The sequence below is a fragment of the Mytilus californianus genome, unplaced genomic scaffold, assembly GCF_021869535.1.
Source record: "Mytilus californianus isolate M0D057914Y unplaced genomic scaffold, xbMytCali1.0.p SCAF_1, whole genome shotgun sequence".
NCBI lineage: Eukaryota > Metazoa > Mollusca > Bivalvia > Mytilida > Mytilidae > Mytilus > Mytilus californianus.
Genome location: NW_026262581.1, coordinates 60,259,398 through 60,281,175, shown reverse-complemented (window position 1 = coordinate 60,281,175; position 21,778 = coordinate 60,259,398).

The following is a 21,778-nucleotide window of genomic DNA, read 5'->3' as shown; positions in this document are numbered from 1 at the left end:
ATTTGTCCCAAAAGTAGTACAACACACTGTAAAAATATTATTGAGAAAGCGCAGGTGGGATTTTTTTTATTTTCATTTATTGTCTAAAAGAAATGCACTACGAAATAACTGTGTACTCGGACCTAAGAGGCGAAATCAGTAAATATAGAATCTGTACTTTGGCAACTTCCCTGAATGATATAATGGTGTCAATTTGTCAGATAGCATGAAACTAAAGGATTTAAACTTTTATTTGATAGAAATTCTGCAAAAATTACCCATTTTGGCATTATATGGTCAAAATAAGCATTTCAAAGCTTTTTCAATTTTGATGCATAAGTGGCATTCTGACTTTCTATGTGACAGGTTTTCCTGTGTCAATATTTGTGTTTCTATGCTTTAACCCAGTTGTATTACTCATTTGTGAACTCTGAATCTACAGAAAATAAGATTATCTCAGACAATATGTGCAAAATGTGTTGTATAAATGACCCTCGTGTAACGGCCTGTTTGGATCAAGTTAAATGTGAGGACCTAGGTAAATAAAAGTTGAAGTCCATAATAAAGATTTCACTAAATTTGTATTAAAAGCACTTCACAATGTCTTTTGTACCTGTTTCATTTCACATAGTATCTTTCTTTTCTTATGTTAAATAGCAAGTGGTTCAAATATAAGCCTGCTGAGGCTAAAATTGCATGCAAGTTTTTCACTAAAAAGTGAAAAATCTTTGTATCAGACCATACTGTCTGCAAAAAAAGTTGAATGCAAGAGTCCTTTTATGCTCAGATTTATTGTATCATGTAACCTGAGTATAGAAATTATAAAAAAGACACAAATTTTTATTTCCTATAGCTTCAGTATGCATTTTTAAATGTAAATATGTGCTACGGCCTAAATTGACCCTAAATTATTTTCAGTCTTACTTGGCTTAAGACCCTTTTATACTAATATGGTATGCTATTTGTAATTTTTCTTTCCATTTAAAGTACATTTAATACATATGTAAGGATTATTTATAACCAAAAAACTCCACAAATTTAAAATTGCTGGAAAATAATACATCTTCATGTAAGGCCCCCCTTCATTGGAAAACCTCCATTTTTTGGCACAGGCTCATATAAATTTGACTTTTAAATAATTGTGATAAGTCTGATAAATCAAATGAGTATTCTATTGCTTTAAATACATAATATGTCATATATTAAGGCCTTTAAAATGTAATTTTTTGCAATATTTTAATTTTTATAGCCCCAAATGTTGATAGTTGAAATTTTTCAATTTATACGTCATAATTTACCACGCGAAGTTGAATATAGAATTTATCATATTGTCTATAATATATATCCTATTGCCATGAAACTTTGTCAGCAGTCTCATAATTTATTAAGCTTTAGTCATACCAAGTTTTATTAAGATTGGCCAAATTTTTCTATCCTATTAGGTCCGAGTACACAGTTATCGTCCTTTGATTTTCGTTGTCCACGAATAAAGTCCCTAGTGTGGACAGTGTGTTGCTTGCCAATTTTTTTAGTACCCCTTCCAAATGTATTCCTTCATGTTTTATGCCTCAAATAGCAAGTAGGGGGATGAAATTACACTGTAAAAAAATTTGGGTCATGAATTGTAAAGTAAAGTAGTGATTTGGTCCAGCTGAAAAAGGTTAAAAATTAGCACTTCGGAAGCTGTCAAAAGATTTCAAGACCCCCTTAACATAGAATTGTCCATATTTTGAGTTAGAGCCGATGAAGTTTTCTATAATTTTGATATAATTTGTCCCAAAAGTAGTACAACACACTGTAAAAATATTATTGAGAAAGCGCAGGTGGGATTTTTTTTATTTTCATTTATTGTCTAAAAGAAATGCACTACGAAATAACTGTGTACTCGGACCTAAGAGGCGAAATCAGTAAATATAGAATCTGTACTTTGGCAACTTCCCTGAATGATATAATGGTGTCAATTTGTCAGATAGCATGAAACTAAAGGATTTAAACTTTTATTTGATAGAAATTCTGCAAAAATTACCCATTTTGGCATTATATGGTCAAAATAAGCATTTCAAAGCTTTTTCAATTTTGATGCATAAGTGGCATTCTGACTTTCTATGTGACAGGTTTTCCTGTGTCAATATTTGTGTTTCTATGCTTTAACCCAGTTGTATTACTCATTTGTGAACTCTGAATCTACAGAAAATAAGATTATCTCAGACAATATGTGCAAAATGTGTTGTATAAATGACCCTTGTGTAACGGCCTGTTTGGATCAAGTTAAATGTGAGGACCTAGGTAAATAAAAGTTGAAGTCCATAATAAAGATTTCACTAAATTTGTATTAAAAGCACTTCACAATGTCTTTTGTACCTGTTTCATTTCACATAGTATCTTTCTTTTCTTATGTTAAATAGCAAGTGGTTCAAATATAAGCCTGCTGAGGCTAAAATTGCATGCAAGTTTTTCACTAAAAAGTGAAAAATCTTTGTATCAGACCATACTGTCTGCAAAAAAAGTTGAATGCAAGAGTCCTTTTATGCTCAGATTTATTGTATCATGTAACCTGAGTATAGAAATTATAAAAAAGACACAAATTTTTATTTCCTATAGCTTCAGTATGCATTTTTAAATGTAAATATGTGCTACGGCCTAAATTGACCCTAAATTATTTTCAGTCTTACTTGGCTTAAGACCCTTTTATACTAATATGGTATGCTATTTGTAATTTTTCTTTCCATTTAAAGTACATTTAATACATATGTAAGGATTATTTATAACCAAAAAACTCCACAAATTTAAAATTGCTGGAAAATAATACATCTTCATGTAAGGCCCCCCTTCATTGGAAAACCTCCATTTTTTGGCACAGGCTCATATAAATTTGACTTTTAAATAATTGTGATAAGTCTGATAAATCAAATGAGTATTCTATTGCTTTAAATACATAATATGTCATATATTAAGGCCTTTAAAATGTAATTTTTTGCAATATTTTAATTTTTATAGCCCCAAATGTTGATAGTTGAAATTTTTCAATTTATACGTCATAATTTACCACGCGAAGTTGAATATAGAATTTATCATATTGTCTATAATATATATCCTATTGCCATGAAACTTTGTCAGCAGTCTCATAATTTATTAAGCTTTAGTCATACCAAGTTTTATTAAGATTGGCCAAATTTTTCTATCCTATTAGGTCCGAGTACACAGTTATCGTCCTTTGATTTTCGTTGTCCACGAATAAAGTCCCTAGTGTGGACAGTGTGTTGCTTGCCAATTTTTTTAGTACCCCTTCCAAATGTATTCCTTCATGTTTTATGCCTCAAATAGCAAGTAGGGGGATGAAATTACACTGTAAAAAAATTTGGGTCATGAATTGTAAAGTAAAGTAGTGATTTGGTCCAGCTGAAAAAGGTTAAAAATTAGCACTTCGGAAGCTGTCAAAAGATTTCAAGACCCCCTTAACATAGAATTGTCCATATTTTGAGTTAGAGCCGATGAAGTTTTCTATAATTTTGATATAATTTGTCCCAAAAGTAGTACAACACACTGTAAAAATATTATTGAGAAAGCGCAGGTGGGATTTTTTTTATTTTCATTTATTGTCTAAAAGAAATGCACTACGAAATAACTGTGTACTCGGACCTAAGAGGCGAAATCAGTAAATATAGAATCTGTACTTTGGCAACTTCCCTGAATGATATAATGGTGTCAATTTGTCAGATAGCATGAAACTAAAGGATTTAAACTTTTATTTGATAGAAATTCTGCAAAAATTACCCATTTTGGCATTATATGGTCAAAATAAGCATTTCAAAGCTTTTTCAATTTTGATGCATAAGTGGCATTCTGACTTTCTATGTGACAGGTTTTCCTGTGTCAATATTTGTGTTTCTATGCTTTAACCCAGTTGTATTACTCATTTGTGAACTCTGAATCTACAGAAAATAAGATTATCTCAGACAATATGTGCAAAATGTGTTGTATAAATGACCCTCGTGTAACGGCCTGTTTGGATCAAGTTAAATGTGAGGACCTAGGTAAATAAAAGTTGAAGTCCATAATAAAGATTTCACTAAATTTGTATTAAAAGCACTTCACAATGTCTTTTGTACCTGTTTCATTTCACATAGTATCTTTCTTTTCTTATGTTAAATAGCAAGTGGTTCAAATATAAGCCTGCTGAGGCTAAAATTGCATGCAAGTTTTTCACTAAAAAGTGAAAAATCTTTGTATCAGACCATACTGTCTGCAAAAAAAGTTGAATGCAAGAGTCCTTTTATGCTCAGATTTATTGTATCATGTAACCTGAGTATAGAAATTATAAAAAAGACACAAATTTTTATTTCCTATAGCTTCAGTATGCATTTTTAAATGTAAATATGTGCTACGGCCTAAATTGACCCTAAATTATTTTCAGTCTTACTTGGCTTAAGACCCTTTTATACTAATATGGTATGCTATTTGTAATTTTTCTTTCCATTTAAAGTACATTTAATACATATGTAAGGATTATTTATAACCAAAAAACTCCACAAATTTAAAATTGCTGGAAAATAATACATCTTCATGTAAGGCCCCCCTTCATTGGAAAACCTCCATTTTTTGGCACAGGCTCATATAAATTTGACTTTTAAATAATTGTGATAAGTCTGATAAATCAAATGAGTATTCTATTGCTTTAAATACATAATATGTCATATATTAAGGCCTTTAAAATGTAATTTTTTGCAATATTTTAATTTTTATAGCCCCAAATGTTGATAGTTGAAATTTTTCAATTTATACGTCATAATTTACCACGCGAAGTTGAATATAGAATTTATCATATTGTCTATAATATATATCCTATTGCCATGAAACTTTGTCAGCAGTCTCATAATTTATTAAGCTTTAGTCATACCAAGTTTTATTAAGATTGGCCAAATTTTTCTATCCTATTAGGTCCGAGTACACAGTTATCGTCCTTTGATTTTCGTTGTCCACGAATAAAGTCCCTAGTGTGGACAGTGTGTTGCTTGCCAATTTTTTTAGTACCCCTTCCAAATGTATTCCTTCATGTTTTATGCCTCAAATAGCAAGTAGGGGGATGAAATTACACTGTAAAAAAATTTGGGTCATGAATTGTAAAGTAAAGTAGTGATTTGGTCCAGCTGAAAAAGGTTAAAAATTAGCACTTCGGAAGCTGTCAAAAGATTTCAAGACCCCCTTAACATAGAATTGTCCATATTTTGAGTTAGAGCCGATGAAGTTTTCTATAATTTTGATATAATTTGTCCCAAAAGTAGTACAACACACTGTAAAAATATTATTGAGAAAGCGCAGGTGGGATTTTTTTTATTTTCATTTATTGTCTAAAAGAAATGCACTACGAAATAACTGTGTACTCGGACCTAAGAGGCGAAATCAGTAAATATAGAATCTGTACTTTGGCAACTTCCCTGAATGATATAATGGTGTCAATTTGTCAGATAGCATGAAACTAAAGGATTTAAACTTTTATTTGATAGAAATTCTGCAAAAATTACCCATTTTGGCATTATATGGTCAAAATAAGCATTTCAAAGCTTTTTCAATTTTGATGCATAAGTGGCATTCTGACTTTCTATGTGACAGGTTTTCCTGTGTCAATATTTGTGTTTCTATGCTTTAACCCAGTTGTATTACTCATTTGTGAACTCTGAATCTACAGAAAATAAGATTATCTCAGACAATATGTGCAAAATGTGTTGTATAAATGACCCTCGTGTAACGGCCTGTTTGGATCAAGTTAAATGTGAGGACCTAGGTAAATAAAAGTTGAAGTCCATAATAAAGATTTCACTAAATTTGTATTAAAAGCACTTCACAATGTCTTTTGTACCTGTTTCATTTCACATAGTATCTTTCTTTTCTTATGTTAAATAGCAAGTGGTTCAAATATAAGCCTGCTGAGGCTAAAATTGCATGCAAGTTTTTCACTAAAAAGTGAAAAATCTTTGTATCAGACCATACTGTCTGCAAAAAAAGTTGAATGCAAGAGTCCTTTTATGCTCAGATTTATTGTATCATGTAACCTGAGTATAGAAATTATAAAAAAGACACAAATTTTTATTTCCTATAGCTTCAGTATGCATTTTTAAATGTAAATATGTGCTACGGCCTAAATTGACCCTAAATTATTTTCAGTCTTACTTGGCTTAAGACCCTTTTATACTAATATGGTATGCTATTTGTAATTTTTCTTTCCATTTAAAGTACATTTAATACATATGTAAGGATTATTTATAACCAAAAAACTCCACAAATTTAAAATTGCTGGAAAATAATACATCTTCATGTAAGGCCCCCCTTCATTGGAAAACCTCCATTTTTTGGCACAGGCTCATATAAATTTGACTTTTAAATAATTGTGATAAGTCTGATAAATCAAATGAGTATTCTATTGCTTTAAATACATAATATGTCATATATTAAGGCCTTTAAAATGTAATTTTTTGCAATATTTTAATTTTTATAGCCCCAAATGTTGATAGTTGAAATTTTTCAATTTATACGTCATAATTTACCACGCGAAGTTGAATATAGAATTTATCATATTGTCTATAATATATATCCTATTGCCATGAAACTTTGTCAGCAGTCTCATAATTTATTAAGCTTTAGTCATACCAAGTTTTATTAAGATTGGCCAAATTTTTCTATCCTAAGAGGCGAAATCAGTAAATATAGAATCTGTACTTTGGCAACTTCCCTGAATGATATAATGGTGTCAATTTGTCAGATAGCATGAAACTAAAGGATTTAAACTTTTATTTGATAGAAATTCTGCAAAAATTACCCATTTTGGCATTATATGGTCAAAATAAGCATTTCAAAGCTTTTTCAATTTTGATGCATAAGTGGCATTCTGACTTTCTATGTGACAGGTTTTCCTGTGTCAATATTTGTGTTTCTATGCTTTAACCCAGTTGTATTACTCATTTGTGAACTCTGAATCTACAGAAAATAAGATTATCTCAGACAATATGTGCAAAATGTGTTGTATAAATGACCCTCGTGTAACGGCCTGTTTGGATCAAGTTAAATGTGAGGACCTAGGTAAATAAAAGTTGAAGTCCATAATAAAGATTTCACTAAATTTGTATTAAAAGCACTTCACAATGTCTTTTGTACCTGTTTCATTTCACATAGTATCTTTCTTTTCTTATGTTAAATAGCAAGTGGTTCAAATATAAGCCTGCTGAGGCTAAAATTGCATGCAAGTTTTTCACTAAAAAGTGAAAAATCTTTGTATCAGACCATACTGTCTGCAAAAAAAGTTGAATGCAAGAGTCCTTTTATGCTCAGATTTATTGTATCATGTAACCTGAGTATAGAAATTATAAAAAAGACACAAATTTTTATTTCCTATAGCTTCAGTATGCATTTTTAAATGTAAATATGTGCTACGGCCTAAATTGACCCTAAATTATTTTCAGTCTTACTTGGCTTAAGACCCTTTTATACTAATATGGTATGCTATTTGTAATTTTTCTTTCCATTTAAAGTACATTTAATACATATGTAAGGATTATTTATAACCAAAAAACTCCACAAATTTAAAATTGCTGGAAAATAATACATCTTCATGTAAGGCCCCCCTTCATTGGAAAACCTCCATTTTTTGGCACAGGCTCATATAAATTTGACTTTTAAATAATTGTGATAAGTCTGATAAATCAAATGAGTATTCTATTGCTTTAAATACATAATATGTCATATATTAAGGCCTTTAAAATGTAATTTTTTGCAATATTTTAATTTTTATAGCCCCAAATGTTGATAGTTGAAATTTTTCAATTTATACGTCATAATTTACCACGCGAAGTTGAATATAGAATTTATCATATTGTCTATAATATATATCCTATTGCCATGAAACTTTGTCAGCAGTCTCATAATTTATTAAGCTTTAGTCATACCAAGTTTTATTAAGATTGGCCAAATTTTTCTATCCTATTAGGTCCGAGTACACAGTTATCGTCCTTTGATTTTCGTTGTCCACGAATAAAGTCCCTAGTGTGGACAGTGTGTTGCTTGCCAATTTTTTTAGTACCCCTTCCAAATGTATTCCTTCATGTTTTATGCCTCAAATAGCAAGTAGGGGGATGAAATTACACTGTAAAAAAATTTGGGTCATGAATTGTAAAGTAAAGTAGTGATTTGGTCCAGCTGAAAAAGGTTAAAAATTAGCACTTCGGAAGCTGTCAAAAGATTTCAAGACCCCCTTAACATAGAATTGTCCATATTTTGAGTTAGAGCCGATGAAGTTTTCTATAATTTTGATATAATTTGTCCCAAAAGTAGTACAACACACTGTAAAAATATTATTGAGAAAGCGCAGGTGGGATTTTTTTTATTTTCATTTATTGTCTAAAAGAAATGCACTACGAAATAACTGTGTACTCGGACCTAAGAGGCGAAATCAGTAAATATAGAATCTGTACTTTGGCAACTTCCCTGAATGATATAATGGTGTCAATTTGTCAGATAGCATGAAACTAAAGGATTTAAACTTTTATTTGATAGAAATTCTGCAAAAATTACCCATTTTGGCATTATATGGTCAAAATAAGCATTTCAAAGCTTTTTCAATTTTGATGCATAAGTGGCATTCTGACTTTCTATGTGACAGGTTTTCCTGTGTCAATATTTGTGTTTCTATGCTTTAACCCAGTTGTATTACTCATTTGTGAACTCTGAATCTACAGAAAATAAGATTATCTCAGACAATATGTGCAAAATGTGTTGTATAAATGACCCTCGTGTAACGGCCTGTTTGGATCAAGTTAAATGTGAGGACCTAGGTAAATAAAAGTTGAAGTCCATAATAAAGATTTCACTAAATTTGTATTAAAAGCACTTCACAATGTCTTTTGTACCTGTTTCATTTCACATAGTATCTTTCTTTTCTTATGTTAAATAGCAAGTGGTTCAAATATAAGCCTGCTGAGGCTAAAATTGCATGCAAGTTTTTCACTAAAAAGTGAAAAATCTTTGTATCAGACCATACTGTCTGCAAAAAAAGTTGAATGCAAGAGTCCTTTTATGCTCAGATTTATTGTATCATGTAACCTGAGTATAGAAATTATAAAAAAGACACAAATTTTTATTTCCTATAGCTTCAGTATGCATTTTTAAATGTAAATATGTGCTACGGCCTAAATTGACCCTAAATTATTTTCAGTCTTACTTGGCTTAAGACCCTTTTATACTAATATGGTATGCTATTTGTAATTTTTCTTTCCATTTAAAGTACATTTAATACATATGTAAGGATTATTTATAACCAAAAAACTCCACAAATTTAAAATTGCTGGAAAATAATACATCTTCATGTAAGGCCCCCCTTCATTGGAAAACCTCCATTTTTTGGCACAGGCTCATATAAATTTGACTTTTAAATAATTGTGATAAGTCTGATAAATCAAATGAGTATTCTATTGCTTTAAATACATAATATGTCATATATTAAGGCCTTTAAAATGTAATTTTTTGCAATATTTTAATTTTTATAGCCCCAAATGTTGATAGTTGAAATTTTTCAATTTATACGTCATAATTTACCACGCGAAGTTGAATATAGAATTTATCATATTGTCTATAATATATATCCTATTGCCATGAAACTTTGTCAGCAGTCTCATAATTTATTAAGCTTTAGTCATACCAAGTTTTATTAAGATTGGCCAAATTTTTCTATCCTATTAGGTCCGAGTACACAGTTATCGTCCTTTGATTTTCGTTGTCCACGAATAAAGTCCCTAGTGTGGACAGTGTGTTGCTTGCCAATTTTTTTAGTACCCCTTCCAAATGTATTCCTTCATGTTTTATGCCTCAAATAGCAAGTAGGGGGATGAAATTACACTGTAAAAAAATTTGGGTCATGAATTGTAAAGTAAAGTAGTGATTTGGTCCAGCTGAAAAAGGTTAAAAATTAGCACTTCGGAAGCTGTCAAAAGATTTCAAGACCCCCTTAACATAGAATTGTCCATATTTTGAGTTAGAGCCGATGAAGTTTTCTATAATTTTGATATAATTTGTCCCAAAAGTAGTACAACACACTGTAAAAATATTATTGAGAAAGCGCAGGTGGGATTTTTTTTATTTTCATTTATTGTCTAAAAGAAATGCACTACGAAATAACTGTGTACTCGGACCTAAGAGGCGAAATCAGTAAATATAGAATCTGTACTTTGGCAACTTCCCTGAATGATATAATGGTGTCAATTTGTCAGATAGCATGAAACTAAAGGATTTAAACTTTTATTTGATAGAAATTCTGCAAAAATTACCCATTTTGGCATTATATGGTCAAAATAAGCATTTCAAAGCTTTTTCAATTTTGATGCATAAGTGGCATTCTGACTTTCTATGTGACAGGTTTTCCTGTGTCAATATTTGTGTTTCTATGCTTTAACCCAGTTGTATTACTCATTTGTGAACTCTGAATCTACAGAAAATAAGATTATCTCAGACAATATGTGCAAAATGTGTTGTATAAATGACCCTCGTGTAACGGCCTGTTTGGATCAAGTTAAATGTGAGGACCTAGGTAAATAAAAGTTGAAGTCCATAATAAAGATTTCACTAAATTTGTATTAAAAGCACTTCACAATGTCTTTTGTACCTGTTTCATTTCACATAGTATCTTTCTTTTCTTATGTTAAATAGCAAGTGGTTCAAATATAAGCCTGCTGAGGCTAAAATTGCATGCAAGTTTTTCACTAAAAAGTGAAAAATCTTTGTATCAGACCATACTGTCTGCAAAAAAAGTTGAATGCAAGAGTCCTTTTATGCTCAGATTTATTGTATCATGTAACCTGAGTATAGAAATTATAAAAAAGACACAAATTTTTATTTCCTATAGCTTCAGTATGCATTTTTAAATGTAAATATGTGCTACGGCCTAAATTGACCCTAAATTATTTTCAGTCTTACTTGGCTTAAGACCCTTTTATACTAATATGGTATGCTATTTGTAATTTTTCTTTCCATTTAAAGTACATTTAATACATATGTAAGGATTATTTATAACCAAAAAACTCCACAAATTTAAAATTGCTGGAAAATAATACATCTTCATGTAAGGCCCCCCTTCATTGGAAAACCTCCATTTTTTGGCACAGGCTCATATAAATTTGACTTTTAAATAATTGTGATAAGTCTGATAAATCAAATGAGTATTCTATTGCTTTAAATACATAATATGTCATATATTAAGGCCTTTAAAATGTAATTTTTTGCAATATTTTAATTTTTATAGCCCCAAATGTTGATAGTTGAAATTTTTCAATTTATACGTCATAATTTACCACGCGAAGTTGAATATAGAATTTATCATATTGTCTATAATATATATCCTATTGCCATGAAACTTTGTCAGCAGTCTCATAATTTATTAAGCTTTAGTCATACCAAGTTTTATTAAGATTGGCCAAATTTTTCTATCCTATTAGGTCCGAGTACACAGTTATCGTCCTTTGATTTTCGTTGTCCACGAATAAAGTCCCTAGTGTGGACAGTGTGTTGCTTGCCAATTTTTTTAGTACCCCTTCCAAATGTATTCCTTCATGTTTTATGCCTCAAATAGCAAGTAGGGGGATGAAATTACACTGTAAAAAAATTTGGGTCATGAATTGTAAAGTAAAGTAGTGATTTGGTCCAGCTGAAAAAGGTTAAAAATTAGCACTTCGGAAGCTGTCAAAAGATTTCAAGACCCCCTTAACATAGAATTGTCCATATTTTGAGTTAGAGCCGATGAAGTTTTCTATAATTTTGATATAATTTGTCCCAAAAGTAGTACAACACACTGTAAAAATATTATTGAGAAAGCGCAGGTGGGATTTTTTTTATTTTCATTTATTGTCTAAAAGAAATGCACTACGAAATAACTGTGTACTCGGACCTAAGAGGCGAAATCAGTAAATATAGAATCTGTACTTTGGCAACTTCCCTGAATGATATAATGGTGTCAATTTGTCAGATAGCATGAAACTAAAGGATTTAAACTTTTATTTGATAGAAATTCTGCAAAAATTACCCATTTTGGCATTATATGGTCAAAATAAGCATTTCAAAGCTTTTTCAATTTTGATGCATAAGTGGCATTCTGACTTTCTATGTGACAGGTTTTCCTGTGTCAATATTTGTGTTTCTATGCTTTAACCCAGTTGTATTACTCATTTGTGAACTCTGAATCTACAGAAAATAAGATTATCTCAGACAATATGTGCAAAATGTGTTGTATAAATGACCCTCGTGTAACGGCCTGTTTGGATCAAGTTAAATGTGAGGACCTAGGTAAATAAAAGTTGAAGTCCATAATAAAGATTTCACTAAATTTGTATTAAAAGCACTTCACAATGTCTTTTGTACCTGTTTCATTTCACATAGTATCTTTCTTTTCTTATGTTAAATAGCAAGTGGTTCAAATATAAGCCTGCTGAGGCTAAAATTGCATGCAAGTTTTTCACTAAAAAGTGAAAAATCTTTGTATCAGACCATACTGTCTGCAAAAAAAGTTGAATGCAAGAGTCCTTTTATGCTCAGATTTATTGTATCATGTAACCTGAGTATAGAAATTATAAAAAAGACACAAATTTTTATTTCCTATAGCTTCAGTATGCATTTTTAAATGTAAATATGTGCTACGGCCTAAATTGACCCTAAATTATTTTCAGTCTTACTTGGCTTAAGACCCTTTTATACTAATATGGTATGCTATTTGTAATTTTTCTTTCCATTTAAAGTACATTTAATACATATGTAAGGATTATTTATAACCAAAAAACTCCACAAATTTAAAATTGCTGGAAAATAATACATCTTCATGTAAGGCCCCCCTTCATTGGAAAACCTCCATTTTTTGGCACAGGCTCATATAAATTTGACTTTTAAATAATTGTGATAAGTCTGATAAATCAAATGAGTATTCTATTGCTTTAAATACATAATATGTCATATATTAAGGCCTTTAAAATGTAATTTTTTGCAATATTTTAATTTTTATAGCCCCAAATGTTGATAGTTGAAATTTTTCAATTTATACGTCATAATTTACCACGCGAAGTTGAATATAGAATTTATCATATTGTCTATAATATATATCCTATTGCCATGAAACTTTGTCAGCAGTCTCATAATTTATTAAGCTTTAGTCATACCAAGTTTTATTAAGATTGGCCAAATTTTTCTATCCTATTAGGTCCGAGTACACAGTTATCGTCCTTTGATTTTCGTTGTCCACGAATAAAGTCCCTAGTGTGGACAGTGTGTTGCTTGCCAATTTTTTTAGTACCCCTTCCAAATGTATTCCTTCATGTTTTATGCCTCAAATAGCAAGTAGGGGGATGAAATTACACTGTAAAAAAATTTGGGTCATGAATTGTAAAGTAAAGTAGTGATTTGGTCCAGCTGAAAAAGGTTAAAAATTAGCACTTCGGAAGCTGTCAAAAGATTTCAAGACCCCCTTAACATAGAATTGTCCATATTTTGAGTTAGAGCCGATGAAGTTTTCTATAATTTTGATATAATTTGTCCCAAAAGTAGTACAACACACTGTAAAAATATTATTGAGAAAGCGCAGGTGGGATTTTTTTTATTTTCATTTATTGTCTAAAAGAAATGCACTACGAAATAACTGTGTACTCGGACCTAAGAGGCGAAATCAGTAAATATAGAATCTGTACTTTGGCAACTTCCCTGAATGATATAATGGTGTCAATTTGTCAGATAGCATGAAACTAAAGGATTTAAACTTTTATTTGATAGAAATTCTGCAAAAATTACCCATTTTGGCATTATATGGTCAAAATAAGCATTTCAAAGCTTTTTCAATTTTGATGCATAAGTGGCATTCTGACTTTCTATGTGACAGGTTTTCCTGTGTCAATATTTGTGTTTCTATGCTTTAACCCAGTTGTATTACTCATTTGTGAACTCTGAATCTACAGAAAATAAGATTATCTCAGACAATATGTGCAAAATGTGTTGTATAAATGACCCTCGTGTAACGGCCTGTTTGGATCAAGTTAAATGTGAGGACCTAGGTAAATAAAAGTTGAAGTCCATAATAAAGATTTCACTAAATTTGTATTAAAAGCACTTCACAATGTCTTTTGTACCTGTTTCATTTCACATAGTATCTTTCTTTTCTTATGTTAAATAGCAAGTGGTTCAAATATAAGCCTGCTGAGGCTAAAATTGCATGCAAGTTTTTCACTAAAAAGTGAAAAATCTTTGTATCAGACCATACTGTCTGCAAAAAAAGTTGAATGCAAGAGTCCTTTTATGCTCAGATTTATTGTATCATGTAACCTGAGTATAGAAATTATAAAAAAGACACAAATTTTTATTTCCTATAGCTTCAGTATGCATTTTTAAATGTAAATATGTGCTACGGCCTAAATTGACCCTAAATTATTTTCAGTCTTACTTGGCTTAAGACCCTTTTATACTAATATGGTATGCTATTTGTAATTTTTCTTTCCATTTAAAGTACATTTAATACATATGTAAGGATTATTTATAACCAAAAAACTCCACAAATTTAAAATTGCTGGAAAATAATACATCTTCATGTAAGGCCCCCCTTCATTGGAAAACCTCCATTTTTTGGCACAGGCTCATATAAATTTGACTTTTAAATAATTGTGATAAGTCTGATAAATCAAATGAGTATTCTATTGCTTTAAATACATAATATGTCATATATTAAGGCCTTTAAAATGTAATTTTTTGCAATATTTTAATTTTTATAGCCCCAAATGTTGATAGTTGAAATTTTTCAATTTATACGTCATAATTTACCACGCGAAGTTGAATATAGAATTTATCATATTGTCTATAATATATATCCTATTGCCATGAAACTTTGTCAGCAGTCTCATAATTTATTAAGCTTTAGTCATACCAAGTTTTATTAAGATTGGCCAAATTTTTCTATCCTATTAGGTCCGAGTACACAGTTATCGTCCTTTGATTTTCGTTGTCCACGAATAAAGTCCCTAGTGTGGACAGTGTGTTGCTTGCCAATTTTTTTAGTACCCCTTCCAAATGTATTCCTTCATGTTTTATGCCTCAAATAGCAAGTAGGGGGATGAAATTACACTGTAAAAAAATTTGGGTCATGAATTGTAAAGTAAAGTAGTGATTTGGTCCAGCTGAAAAAGGTTAAAAATTAGCACTTCGGAAGCTGTCAAAAGATTTCAAGACCCCCTTAACATAGAATTGTCCATATTTTGAGTTAGAGCCGATGAAGTTTTCTATAATTTTGATATAATTTGTCCCAAAAGTAGTACAACACACTGTAAAAATATTATTGAGAAAGCGCAGGTGGGATTTTTTTTATTTTCATTTATTGTCTAAAAGAAATGCACTATGAAATAACTGTGTACTCGGACCTAAGAGGCGAAATCAGTAAATATAGAATCTGTACTTTGGCAACTTCCCTGAATGATATAATGGTGTCAATTTGTCAGATAGCATGAAACTAAAGGATTTAAACTTTTATTTGATAGAAATTCTGCAAAAATTACCCATTTTGGCATTATATGGTCAAAATAAGCATTTCAAAGCTTTTTCAATTTTGATGCATAAGTGGCATTCTGACTTTCTATGTGACAGGTTTTCCTGTGTCAATATTTGTGTTTCTATGCTTTAACCCAGTTGTATTACTCATTTGTGAACTCTGAATCTACAGAAAATAAGATTATCTCAGACAATATGTGCAAAATGTGTTGTATAAATGACCCTCGTGTAACGGCCTGTTTGGATCAAGTTAAATGTGAGGACCTAGGTAAATAAAAGTTGAAGTCCATAATAAAGATTTCACTAAATTTGTATTAAAAGCACTTCACAATGTCTTTTGTACCTGTTTCATTTCACATAGTATCTTTCTTTTCTTATGTTAAATAGCAAGTGGTTCAAATATAAGCCTGCTGAGGCTAAAATTGCATGCAAGTTTTTCACTAAAAAGTGAAAAATCTTTGTATCAGACCATACTGTCTGCAAAAAAAGTTGAATGCAAGAGTCCTTTTATGCTCAGATTTATTGTATCATGTAACCTGAGTATAGAAATTATAAAAAAGACACAAATTTTTATTTCCTATAGCTTCAGTATGCATTTTTAAATGTAAATATGTGCTACGGCCTAAATTGACCCTAAATTATTTTCAGTCTTACTTGGCTTAAGACCCTTTTATACTAATATGGTATGCTATTTGTAATTTTTCTTTCCATTTAAAGTACATTTAATACATATGTAAGGATTATTTATAACCAAAAAACTCCACAAATTTAAAATTGCTGGAAAATAATACATCTTCATGTAAGGCCCCCCTTCATTGGAAAACCTCCATTTTTTGGCACAGGCTCATATAAATTTGACTTTTAAATAATTGTGATAAGTCTGATAAATCAAATGAGTATTCTATTGCTTTAAATACATAATATGTCATATATTAAGGCCTTTAAAATGTAATTTTTTGCAATATTTTAATTTTTATAGCCCCAAATGTTGATAGTTGAAATTTTTCAATTTATACGTCATAATTTACCACGCGAAGTTGAATATAGAATTTATCATATTGTCTATAATATATATCCTATTGCCATGAAACTTTGTCAGCAGTCTCATAATTTATTAAGCTTTAGTCATACCAAGTTTTATTAAGATTGGCCAAATTTTTCTATCCTATTAAGAGGCGAAATCAGTAAATATAGAATCTGTACTTTGGCAACTTCCCTGAATGATATAATGGTGTCAATTTGTCAGATAGCATGAAACTAAAGGATTTAAACTTTTATTTGATAGAAATTCTGCAAAAATTACCCATTTTGGCATTATATGGTCAAAATAAGCATTTCAAAGCTTTTTCAATTTTGATGCATAAGTGGCATTCTGACTTTCTATGTGACAGGTTTTCCTGTGTCAATATTTGTGTTTCTATGCTTTAACCCAGTTGTATTACTCATTTGTGAACTCTGAATCTACAGAAAATAAGATTATCTCAGACAATATGTGCAAAATGTGTTGTATAAATGACCCTCGTGTAACGGCCTGTTTGGATCAAGTTAAATGTGAGGACCTAGGTAAATAAAAGTTGAAGTCCATAATAAAGATTTCACTAAATTTGTATTAAAAGCACTTCACAATGTCTTTTGTACCTGTTTCATTTCACATAGTATCTTTCTTTTCTTATGTTAAATAGCAAGTGGTTCAAATATAAGCCTGCTGAGGCTAAAATTGCATGCAAGTTTTTCACTAAAAAGTGAAAAATCTTTGTATCAGACCATACTGTCTGCAAAAAAAGTTGAATGCAAGAGTCCTTTTATGCTCAGATTTATTGTATCATGTAACCTGAGTATAGAAATTATAAAAAAGACACAAATTTTTATTTCCTATAGCTTCAGTATGCATTTTTAAATGTAAATATGTGCTACGGCCTAAATTGACCCTAAATTATTTTCAGTCTTACTTGGCTTAAGACCCTTTTATACTAATATGGTATGCTATTTGTAATTTTTCTTTCCATTTAAAGTACATTTAATACATATGTAAGGATTATTTATAACCAAAAAACTCCACAAATTTAAAATTGCTGGAAAATAATACATCTTCATGTAAGGCCCCCCTTCATTGGAAAACCTCCATTTTTTGGCACAGGCTCATATAAATTTGACTTTTAAATAATTGTGATAAGTCTGATAAATCAAATGAGTATTCTATTGCTTTAAATACATAATATGTCATATATTAAGGCCTTTAAAATGTAATTTTTTGCAATATTTTAATTTTTATAGCCCCAAATGTTGATAGTTGAAATTTTTCAATTTATACGTCATAATTTACCACGCGAAGTTGAATATAGAATTTATCATATTGTCTATAATATATATCCTATTGCCATGAAACTTTGTCAGCAGTCTCATAATTTATTAAGCTTTAGTCATACCAAGTTTTATTAAGATTGGCCAAATTTTTCTATCCTATTAGGTCCGAGTACACAGTTATCATCCTTTGATTTTCGTTGTCCACGAATATAAGTCCCTAGTGTGGACAGTGTGTTGCTTGCCAATTTTTTTAGTACCCCTTCCAAATGTATTCCTTCATGTTATATGCCTCAAATAGCAAGTAGGGGGATGAAATTACACTGTAAAAAAATTTGGGTCATGAATTGTAAAGTAAAGTAGTGATTTGGTCCAGCTGAAAAAGGTTAAAAATTAGCACTTCGGAAGCTGTCAAAAGATTTCAAGACCCCCTTAACATAGAATTGTCCATATTTTGAATTAGAGCCGATGAAGTTTTCTATAATTTTGATATAATTTGTCCCAAAAGTAGTACAACACACTGTAAAAATATTATTGAGAAAGCGCAGGTGGGATTTTTTTTATTTTCATTTATTGTCTAAAAGAAATGCACTACGAAATAACTGTGTACTCGGACCTAAGAGGCGAAATCAGTAAATATAGAATCTGTACTTTGGCAACTTCCCTGAATGATATAATGGTGTCAATTTGTCAGATAGCATGAAACTAAAGGATTTAAACTTTTATTTGATAGAAATTCTGCAAAAATTACCCATTTTGGCATTATATGGTCAAAATAAGCATTTCAAAGCTTTTTCAATTTTGATGCATAAGTGGCATTCTGACTTTCTATGTGACAGGTTTTCCTGTGTCAATATTTGTGTTTCTATGCTTTAACCCAGTTGTATTACTCATTTGTGAACTCTGAATCTACAGAAAATAAGATTATCTCAGACAATATGTGCAAAATGTGTTGTATAAATGACCCTCGTGTAACGGCCTGTTTGGATCAAGTTAAATGTGAGGACCTAGGTAAATAAAAGTTGAAGTCCATAATAAAGATTTCACTAAATTTGTATTAAAAGCACTTCACAATGTCTTTTGTACCTGTTTCATTTCACATAGTATCTTTCTTTTCTTATGTTAAATAGCAAGTGGTTCAAATATAAGCCTGCTGAGGCTAAAATTGCATGCAAGTTTTTCACTAAAAAGTGAAAAATCTTTGTATCAGACCATACTGTCTGCAAAAAAAGTTGAATGCAAGAGTCCTTTTATGCTCAGATTTATTGTATCATGTAACCTGAGTATAGAAATTATAAAAAAGACACAAATTTTTATTTCCTATAGCTTCAGTATGCATTTTTAAATGTAAATATGTGCTACGGCCTAAATTGACCCTAAATTATTTTCAGTCTTACTTGGCTTAAGACCCTTTTATACTAATATGGTATGCTATTTGTAATTTTTCTTTCCATTTAAAGTACATTTAATACATATGTAAGGATTATTTATAACCAAAAAACTCCACAAATTTAAAATTGCTGGAAAATAATACATCTTCATGTAAGGCCCCCCTTCATTGGAAAACCTCCATTTTTTGGCACAGGCTCATATAAATTTGACTTTTAAATAATTGTGATAAGTCTGATAAATCAAATGAGTATTCTATTGCTTTAAATACATAATATGTCATATATTAAGGCCTTTAAAATGTAATTTTTTGCAATATTTTAATTTTTATAGCCCCAAATGTTGATAGTTGAAATTTTTCAATTTATACGTCATAATTTACCACGCGAAGTTGAATATAGAATTTATCATATTGTCTATAATATATATCCTATTGCCATGAAACTTTGTCAGCAGTCTCATAATTTATTAAGCTTTAGTCATACCAAGTTTTATTAAGATTGGCCAAATTTTTCTATCCTAAGAGGCGAAATCAGTAAATATAGAATCTGTACTTTGGCAACTTCCCTGAATGATATAATGGTGTCAATTTGTCAGATAGCATGAAACTAAAGGATTTAAACTTTTATTTGATAGAAATTCTGCAAAAATTACCCATTTTGGCATTATATGGTCAAAATAAGCATTTCAAAGCTTTTTCAATTTTGATGCATAAGTGGCATTCTGACTTTCTATGTGACAGGTTTTCCTGTGTCAATATTTGTGTTTCTATGCTTTAACCCAGTTGTATTACTCATTTGTGAACTCTGAATCTACAGAAAATAAGATTATCTCAGACAATATGTGCAAAATGTGTTGTATAAATGACCCTCGTGTAACGGCCTGTTTGGATCAAGTTAAATGTGAGGACCTAGGTAAATAAAAGTTGAAGTCCATAATAAAGATTTCACTAAATTTGTATTAAAAGCACTTCACAATGTCTTTTGTACCTGTTTCATTTCACATAGTATCTTTCTTTTCTTATGTTAAATAGCAAGTGGTTCAAATATAAGCCTGCTGAGGCTAAAATTGCATGCAAGTTTTTCACTAAAAAGTGAAAAATCTTTGTATCAGACCATACTGTCTGCAAAAAAAGTTGAATGCAAGAGTCCTTTTATGCTCAGATTTATTGTATCATGTAACCTGAGTATAGAAATTATAAAAAAGACACAAATTTTTATTTCCTATAGCTTCAGTATGCATTTTTAAATGTAAATATGTGCTACGGCCTAAATTGACCCTAAATTATTTTCAGTCTTACTTGGCTTAAGACCCTTTTATACTAATATGGTATGCTATTTGTAATTTTTCTTTCCATTTAAAGTACATTTAATACATATGTAAGGATTATTTATAACCAAAAAACTCCACAAATTTAAAATTGCTGGAAAATAATACATCTTCATGTAAGGCCCCCCTTCATTGGAAAACCTCCATTTTTTGGCACAGGCTCATATAAATTTGACTTTTAAATAATTGTGATAAGTCTGATAAATCAAATGAGTATTCTATTGCTTTAAATACATAATATGTCATATATTAAGGCCTTTAAAATGTAATTTTTTGCAATATTTTAATTTTTATAGCCCCAAATGTTGATAGTTGAAATTTTTCAATTTATACGTCATAATTTACCATGCGAAGTTGAATATAGAATTTATCATATTGTCTATAATATATATCCTATTGCCATGAAACTTTGTCAGCAGTCTCATAATTTATTAAGCTTTAGTCATACCAAGTTTTATTAAGATTGGCCAAATTTTTCTATCCTATTAGGTCCGAGTACACAGTTATCGTCCTTTGATTTTCGTTGTCCACGAATAAAGTCCCTAGTGTGGACAGTGTGTTGCTTGCCAATTTTTTTAGTACCCCTTCCAAATGTATTCCTTCATGTTTTATGCCTCAAATAGCAAGTAGGGGGATGAAATTACACTGTAAAAAAATTTGGGTCATGAATTGTAAAGTAAAGTAGTGATTTGGTCCAGCTGAAAAAGGTTAAAAATTAGCACTTCGGAAGCTGTCAAAAGATTTCAAGACCCCCTTAACATAGAATTGTCCATATTTTGAGTTAGAGCCGATGAAGTTTTCTATAATTTTGATATAATTTGTCCCAAAAGTAGTACAACACACTGTAAAAATATTATTGAGAAAGCGCAGGTGGGATTTTTTTTATTTTCATTTATTGTCTAAAAGAAATGCACTACGAAATAACTGTGTACTCGGACCTAAGAGGCGAAATCAGTAAATATAGAATCTGTACTTTGGCAACTTCCCTGAATGATATAATGGTGTCAATTTGTCAGATAGCATGAAACTAAAGGATTTAAACTTTTATTTGATAGAAATTCTGCAAAAATTACCCATTTTGGCATTATATGGTCAAAATAAGCATTTCAAAGCTTTTTCAATTTTGATGCATAAGTGGCATTCTGACTTTCTATGTGACAGGTTTTCCTGTGTCAATATTTGTGTTTCTATGCTTTAACCCAGTTGTATTACTCATTTGTGAACTCTGAATCTA